Source organism: Mustela nivalis, assembly GCF_964662115.1.
Source record: "Mustela nivalis genome assembly, contig: HAP1_SCAFFOLD_524, whole genome shotgun sequence".
In the NCBI taxonomy this organism is placed as follows: domain Eukaryota; kingdom Metazoa; phylum Chordata; class Mammalia; order Carnivora; family Mustelidae; genus Mustela; species Mustela nivalis.
Genome location: NW_028136134.1, coordinates 87,622 through 96,018, shown reverse-complemented (window position 1 = coordinate 96,018; position 8,397 = coordinate 87,622).

Here is an 8,397-nt window from a genome sequence, read left to right as displayed (position 1 = left end):
TCTGCCTGAGAGGGAAGCGTGGTTGCACACGTCTGTCACCGCGCTCCTCAGGAGCAAGTGTGGGGAAGGCAGAGCACGCCGCTCGCGGGGAAGAGAAGGAGCCCTTGGTCTTGGGATCGGGAAACGCTTGGGAAGCATGATAGGCTGCCATGGCACGAACAGCAGGCCGGTGGCAAGACAAGTGTCACCCGCTCCCTGTGCGGAGAGATGGAAGCCTGGCTGCTAAGGAGACAGGAGGGGAAGACTAGTGCAGAGGCACGTGCTATCCACTGAGGAAGGAGTCTGGGCAGAAGACAGGCCTGTCTTGTGCCTCTGGTCCCAAGGGGAAAGCTTCTCGATGGCCACTTGTGGAAGGGCAGACGGGCTTCCCCCAGGTGCCATACCCGCAACTCGCAGAAACAACCCCATGGAGAAACGGCCAGTCAGATGCCGTGTTCCACCAAGATGTGGCAGCGTTGTGGCTGGCAGGGGGTGTGCCGGGGAAGGAGTGGTGACAGTCCCCCACAATTCCTCATCCCGGTACACGAGACGTGTGCATGCATCCCGTTGCCTCCTCTCTCCTTTGCTGAAGGCACTGGCCTAGACCCCGAGTCTGCCAGAGCGCCGGAGCAAAAGGCAAAACCATACCTACCCCAGGAGATGGTAATAGGCATAGAGTGCCATGCTAGGCCTCGAAAGCTGCTGCAGGGCTGTGACTGTCTGCTTAGTTCGGCTTAGCAAGGTGAACCCCAGGTGCGGTCTTGGAGCTCGGAAAGCAAGGCCCACGAGGCACCAGCTCTCCCGCTGTTCTTCTTCCCTGCCGCAAAAGAACGAAAGACCAAGCCTTGCTGAGGACAGCAGCGTAGTGCGGTTCGCGCAAAGTTGAAAATCTCTGGGAAAGCATAGCAGTGGCTGGGAAATCAGAGTCGGTTCTGCGGTCTCTTCTGCTGCTTGTCTGAGCCCAGTCTCGAGGTGGGAGAAACCCTCATACAGCGAAACCCCTTTCCCGGGGATCCCCTCTAGGAAAGCACAGCATTCGTAGGGAAATCCGAATCGGATGTGTGTGATGCTGCAGCTTAATGACTGAGCTAGTCTCCGCAGCATGGTGGAAGATGCCCGCATGGAGCGAAATCCTCTTTGCCCTAGCACCCCTCTGCCTGAGAGAAGCGCGGTTGCGCCTGTGGAAAGAGCCTTAAGGAAAGGGACACGTCTATCACTGTGCTCCCCAGGAGCATGTCTGTGGAAGGTGCAGCACGCTGCCCAGGGAGAAGAGCAGGAGCCGTTGGCTTTCTGGTCTGGAAACGGTTGCGAAACAGGAGAGCCGGCCCTGGCAGGCACAGCGGCCGGTGGCAATACAAGTGTCACCCGCTCCCTGTGCAGAGAGACGGAAGCCTGTCTGCTACGGAGAGAGGAGGGGATGTGTAGGGCAGGGCTCGTGCTCCACTCTTAAGAAGGAGTCTGGGCAGAAAGCATGCCTGTCCTGAGCCTCTGGGCCCAAGGAGACAGCAGCTCCTTGGCCACCTGTCCCTGGGGCAGACATGCGCTAGCCACCAGGAGCCTACGCTGAACTCACAGAAACAGCTCCCTAAAATAACAGGGAGTCAGATGCCGTCTTCCTTCAGGATGTGGAAGCTTGGAGGTGGCATGGGGTTTAAGGGGATGGTGTGAGGACAGTCCCCGAAAGCTCCCTATTCAGTGCATGGGCGGTGTGCAGGGATCCTGTCACGTCTCCTTTCCTGTGGGGAAAGCACTGGGCTAGTCCGCGAGAACGCCTGAGCGCCAGAGTAAAACGCCAAGCAAATCCTACACGGGGAGATGGTAGTGTGCATCGGTTGCCATCCTAGGCTCCGCACGCTACTGCAGGGTTGTGGCTGTGTCTGCTTAATTCGGCCTGGCAGGGTGAACCCAGGAGGTGAAGATGGAGCCCGGGAAAGCAAGGCCCAAAAGGCACCAGCTCTCCCGCAGCTCTGCTTCCCTGACGCGACTGAAGCCTTGCTGAGGAAGCAGCGGTGAAGTGCTGTTCGCTCCAAGCCAAAGCCTCTGAGAAAGCACAGCATTCTCTGAGAAATGTTCTGCGGGCTACTGCTGCTTGCCAGAGCCCAGTTTCGCGGCTGGAGAAACCCGCATACAGCGAAAGCCTCTTTGCCTTGTCATCTACCCTGGGAAACCACAGCATTCGTTGGGAAATGTGATTTGGTTTGGGGATGCTGCTGCTGCTTTCCTGTGCTAGTCTCCGCAACACAGTGGAAGATACCCGCATGGAGCAAAATCCTCTTTGCCCTAGCACCCCTCGTCCTGAGAGAGAAGCGCGGTTGCGCCTCTGGAAAGAGCCTTAAGGAAAGGGACACGTCTATCACTGCACTCCCCAGGAGCATGTCTATAAACGTTGCAGCACGCTGCCCAGGGAGAAGAGCAGGAGTCGTTGGCTTTCTGGTCTGGAAACGGTTGCGAAACAGGAGAGCCGGACTGGGTAGGCACAGCGTCCGGTGGTAATACAAGAGCCACCTGCTCCCTGTGCAAAGAGACGGAAGCCTGTCTGCTACAGAGAAAGGTGGGGATGTGTAGGGCAGGGCGCATGCTCCACTCTTAGGAAGGAGTCTGGGCAGAAAGCATGCCTATCCTGAGCCTCTGGGCCCAAGGAGACAGCAGCTCCTTGGCCACCTGTCCCTGGGGCAGACATGCGCTAGCCACCAGGAGCCTACGCTGAACTCGCAGAAACGGCTCCCTGAAATAACAGGGAGTCAGATGCCGTCTTCCTTCAGGATGTGGAAGCTTGGAGGTGGCATGGGGTTTAAGGGGATGGTGTGAGGACAGTCCCCGAAAGCTCCCTATTCAGTGCACGGGCGGTGTGCAGGGATCCTGTCACGTCTCCTTTCCCGTGGGGAAAGCACTGGGCTAGTCCGCGAGAACGCCTGAGCGCCAGAGTCAAAGGCCAAGCGATTCCTACAACGGGAGATGATAGTGTGCATAGGGTGCCATCCTAGGCTCCGCACGCTACTGCAGGGTTGTGGATGTGTCTGCTTAATTCGGCCTGGCAGGGTGAACCCAGGATGCGAACATGGAGCCCGGGAAAGCAAGGCCCAAAAGGCACCAGCTCTCCCGCAGCTCTGCTTCCCTGACACGACTGAAGCCTTGCTGAGGAAGCAGCGGCGAAGTGCTGTTCGCTCCAAGCCAAAGCCTCTGAGAAAGCACAGCATTCGCTGAGAAATGTTCTGCGGCTACTGCTGTTTGCCTGAGCCCAGTCTCGCGGCTGGAGATACCCGCATACAGCGAAAGCCTCTTTGCCTTGTGATCTACACTGGGAATCACAGCATTCGTTGGGAAATGTGAGTTGGGTTTGGGGATGCTGCTGCTGCTTGCCTGAGCTAGTTTCCACAGCGCGGTGGAAGATACCCGCATGGAGCAAAATACTCTTTGCCCTAGCACCCCTTCTGCCTGAGAGGGAAGCGTGGTTGCACACGTCTGTCACCGCGCTCCTCAGGAGCAAGTGTGGGGAAGGCAGAGCACGCCGCTCGCGGGGAAGAGAAGGAGCCCTTGGTCTTGGGATCGGGAAACGCTCGGGAAGCAGGATAGCCTGCCATGGCACGAACAGCAGGCCAGTAGCAAGACAAGTTTCACCCGCTCCCTGTGCAGAGAGATGGAAGCCTGGCTGCTAAGAAGACATGTGGGGACAACTAGGGCAGAGGCGCGTGCTATCCTCTGAGGAAGGAGTCTGGGCAGAAGGAAGGTCTGTCCTGTGCCTCTAGTCCCAAGGGAACAGCATCTCCTTGGCCACCTGTCCCAAGAGCAGACTTGTTCTTGCCACCAGGTGCCATACCCGCAACTCGCAGAAACAACGCCATGGAGAAACGAGCAGTCAGATGCCGTGTTCCACCAAGATGTGGCAGCGTTGTGGCTGGCAGGGGGTGTGCCGGGGAAGGAGTGGTGACAGTCCCCCACAGTTCCCCATCCCGGTGCACGGGCCGTGTGCATGCATCCTGTTGCCTCCTCTCTCCTGTGGTGAAGGCACTGGCCTAGTCCCCGAGTCTGCCTGAGCGCCTGAGCAAAAGGCAAAGATTTACCGTCACCAGGAGGTGGTAATAAGCATAGAGTGACATGATAGGCCAGGCTCGCTGCTGCAGGGCGGTGACTGTGTCTGCTTAGTTCGGCTTAGCAAGGTGAACCCCGGGCGCGAACTTGGAGCCCGGGAAAGCAAGGCCCAAGAGGCACCAACTCAACCGCGGCTCTTCTTCCCTGCTGCCATAGAGCGAACGACAAAAGCCTTGCTGAGGAAGAAGCAGCGAAGTGCGATTCGCGCCAAGCTGAAAACTTCTACAAAAGCAGAGCAGTCGCTGGGAAATCAAAGTCGATTCTGTGGTCTGCTTTTGTTGCTTGCCTTAGCCTAGTATTCTCTGCAAGATGGGAGAAACCCGCATAGAGCGAAAGCCTCTTTGCCGGGGCATCCCTTCTGGGAAAGCACAGCATTCTTTGGGAAATCAGAGTCGGGTCTGTGGGATGCTGCCTGCTGCATGCCTCCGCTAGTCTCCACAGCACGGTGGACTAAACCCGCATGGAGCGAAATCCTCTTTGCCTGGGCATCCCCTCTGCCTGAAGGAGAAGCGCGGTGGCACCTGTGGAAAGAGCCTTAAGGAAAGGGACACGTCTGTCACTGCAGAGCGACGGAAGCCTGGCTGCTAAGTGACAGGAGGGGTAGATTAGGGCAGGGGAAAGGGCTCCACTCTGAGGAAGGAGTCTGGGCAGAAAGCATGCCGGTCCTGACCTTTGGGCTCAAGGAGACAGCAGCTCCTTGGCCACTTGTCCGTGGTGGAGACATGGGCTTGCTACCAGGTGCCTACCCTGAACTCGAGAAACAACTCCCAGAAAGAACTGGCCATCAGATGCCTTCTTCCTCCAGGATGTGGAAGCTTGGAGGAGGCATGGGGTTTAAGGGGAAGGAGTGGGGACAGTCCCCCAAAGCTCCCTATTCAGTGCACACAGCGGTGTGCAGGGATCCTGTCACCTCTCCTTTCCGGTGGGGAAAGCACTGGCCTAGTCCCCGAGTCCGCCTGAGCGCTAGAGTAAAAGGCCTAGCGATGCCTAAACCGGGAGATGGTAGTGTGAATAGAGTGCCACCCTAGGCTATGCACGCTACTTCACGGTTGTGGCTGTGTCTGCTTAGTTCGGCCTGACAGGGTGAACCCAGGACGCGAACATGGAGCCCGGGAAAGCAAGGCCCAAGAGGCACCAGCTCTCCTGCAGCTCTTCTTCCCTAACGCGACTGAAGCCTTGCTGAGGAAGCAGTGGCGAAGTGCTGTTCGCTCCAAGCCAAAGCCTCTGCGAAAGCACAGCATTCGCTGAGAAATGATCTGCGGGCTGCTGCTGCTTGCCTGAGCCCAGTCTTGCGGTCGGAGAAACCCGCATACAGCGAACGCCTCTTTGCCTGGACATCTCCCCTGGGAAAGCACAGCATTCATTGGGAAATCAGAGTTGGGTTTGTGGATGCTGCTGCTGCTTGCCTGAGCTAGTCTCCGCAGCACGGTGGAAGATACCGGCATGGAGCGAAATACTTTTTCCCTAGCATCCCCTCTGTCTGAGAGAGAAGCATGGTCGCACACGTCTGTCACCGCGCTCCTCAGGAGCACATGGGGGAAGGCACAGCACGCCGCCCCCAGAGTAGAGAAGGAGCCTCTGGCCTTAGGGTCGGGAAAACTGAACAGCCACATGCAGAAAAAATGAAATTGGACCATTTCCTTACACCATACATGAAAATAGACTGGAAATGGATGAAGAAGCATAATGTGAGAAAGGAATCCATCCAAATTCTTGAGGAGAGAACAGGTAGCAACCTCTTTGACCTCAGCAGCAGCAACTTCTTCCTAGGAACATCGCCAAAGGCAAGGGAAGCAAGGGCAAGAATGAACTCTTGGGATTTCATCAGATCAAAAAGGTTTTGCCCAGCAAAGGAAACAGTTAACAAAGCCAAAAGATGACTGTCAGAAGTTATCTGGGAGAAGATATTTGCAAATGACATACCAGGTAAAGAACCAGTATCCAAAATCTATAAAGAGCTTATCAAACTCAACACACTAAGAACAAATAATCCAATGAAGAAATGGGCAGAGGACATGAACAGACATTTCTGCAAAGAATACATCCAAATGGCCAACAGACACATGAAAAAATGCTCCACATTACTCGGCATCAGGGAAATACAAATCAAAACCAGAATGAGATACCACCTCACACCTTTCAGAATGGCTAAAATGAACAAGTCAGTCAATGACAGATGCTGGCGAGGATGTGGAGAAAGGGCAACCCTTCTACACTGTACGTGGGAATGCAAGCTGGTGCGACCACTCTGGAAAACAGCGTGGAGGTGCCTCAAAAAGCTGAAAATAGAACTAGCCTATGACCCAGTGATTGTAGTACTGGGTATATACCCTACAGATACAAACGTGGCATTCTGAAGGGGCACATGCACCCAAATGTTTATAGCAGCAATATCCACAATAGTTAAACTATGGAAAGAACCTAAATGTCCTTCAACAGATGAATCAATAAATAAGATGTGGTATATATGTACAATGGAATACTATGCAGCCATCAAAAGAAATGAAATCCTGCTATTTGTGATGACGTGGATGGAACTAGAGGGTATTATGCTTGGCGAAATAAATCAATCTGAGAAAGACAACTATCCTATGATCTCCCTGATATGATGAAGTAGAGATGCAACATAGGCGGTTTCGGGAGTACGAAAAGAAAAATAAAAGAAGATGGGATTGGGAGGGAGACAAACCATAAAAGACTGAATCTCACAAAACAGACTGAGGGTTGCTGGGGGGAGGTGTGTTGGGAGAGGATGGTGGGGGTATGGACATTGGGGAGGGCAGGTGCTATGGTGAGTGATGGTGAGTGCTGTGAAATGTGTAAACCTGGTGATTCACAGACCTGTACCGCTAGGGATAAAAACACATTATATGTTAATAAAAAATTAAAAAAAAATAATTTTAAAAATCCATTAAAGAAAAAACACATATTGCAAGCCCAGAGCTAATCTCATATTCAATCAAAAATGTTTGAAAGTTTTCCCCTGAAAGATCAGAAAAAAGACAAGTGTGTCCACTTTCACTACTCTCATTTGACATAGTACTGGATGTCCTAGCCAGAGAAACAAGGAACACAAAGAAATAAGAGACTCCAAAAAAAAAAAAAAAAAGGAAGAAGTAAAATTTTCTTTTTTTGGATAACATGAACTTACATGTTAAAAAATCCTAAAAACTTCACAAAAAAATTTGAATAAACAAATTTAGTAAAGCCGCCAAATGCAAGATCAATATATAAAAGTCAAGAATTTTGTTTTGTTTCATTTTTTAAATATGGAATGCTTCCCTGTTTTTCATATCATCCAAAGTAAGCCAAAGTAAGCAAAAGACAGGAGCATTTTAACACTCTAGGTTAATAACCAACAGATACAAATAGAAAAAATATATAATTAAAAAAATATCAAAAGGATCTCAATAGACTTTTTTTTTTCAAAAAAGTTATATAAATGACCAACAGGAGCATTAAAAAGTGCTCAACGTAAAAAACTCAGGGCAAAGTCATTATGATGTTGTTGTTGTTGTTTACCTCTGAAAAACACAGCAAGATATTACTACCTATTAGAATATATACTACCAGAAATTGAAACTAACAAATTTTGGTAAATATTGGGGAAAATGGGGAACTTGTGCACTGTGATAGGGATATAAATTTGTATGGAAAACAGTATGGAGACTATTCATATTATTAAAAGTAAAATTAACATATGATTCAGTAATCCCACTTCTAGGGATATATCTAAAGGAAACGAAGTCACTGTTCAAAGACATATCTGCACTCTTATGTTTATTATAAAATTATTAACTCTAAGCAAGAGATGGAAATAACTTCAGTATCCATTAATGGATGAATGAATAAAATAAGTATGGTAAATATATACTATGGAATACTACTTACCCATGAAAAATTAAGAAATACTGCCGTTTACAACAGCATGGATGGATCTTGAAGGTGTTATACTAAGTGAAATATTTCAAAGATTTTATATATTTTTTAAATTTATGTATTATGATATCCCTTACATACAGAATCTGAGGAAAAGGCAAACTAATGGAAACTTAGAGTTGAGTTGACAAGGGGTGAACCTGGGGTGGAGTAAGGTGGTCAAAGGGTGCAAACTTGCAACTATAATACGAAAAAGTTCTGGGGATCTAATGTACAGCATGATGATCATAGTTAATAAAATATACATACTTTTTTTTATTGTGCTTCCCTTTATTAAACTTTGCATATATCACATTCTTACAAGTTGAAAGTTTATAGCAATCTTGTATAAAAGAGGTCTGTTGCCACCATTTTTCTAACAACATTTGTTCATTTTGTGTCTCTCTGTCA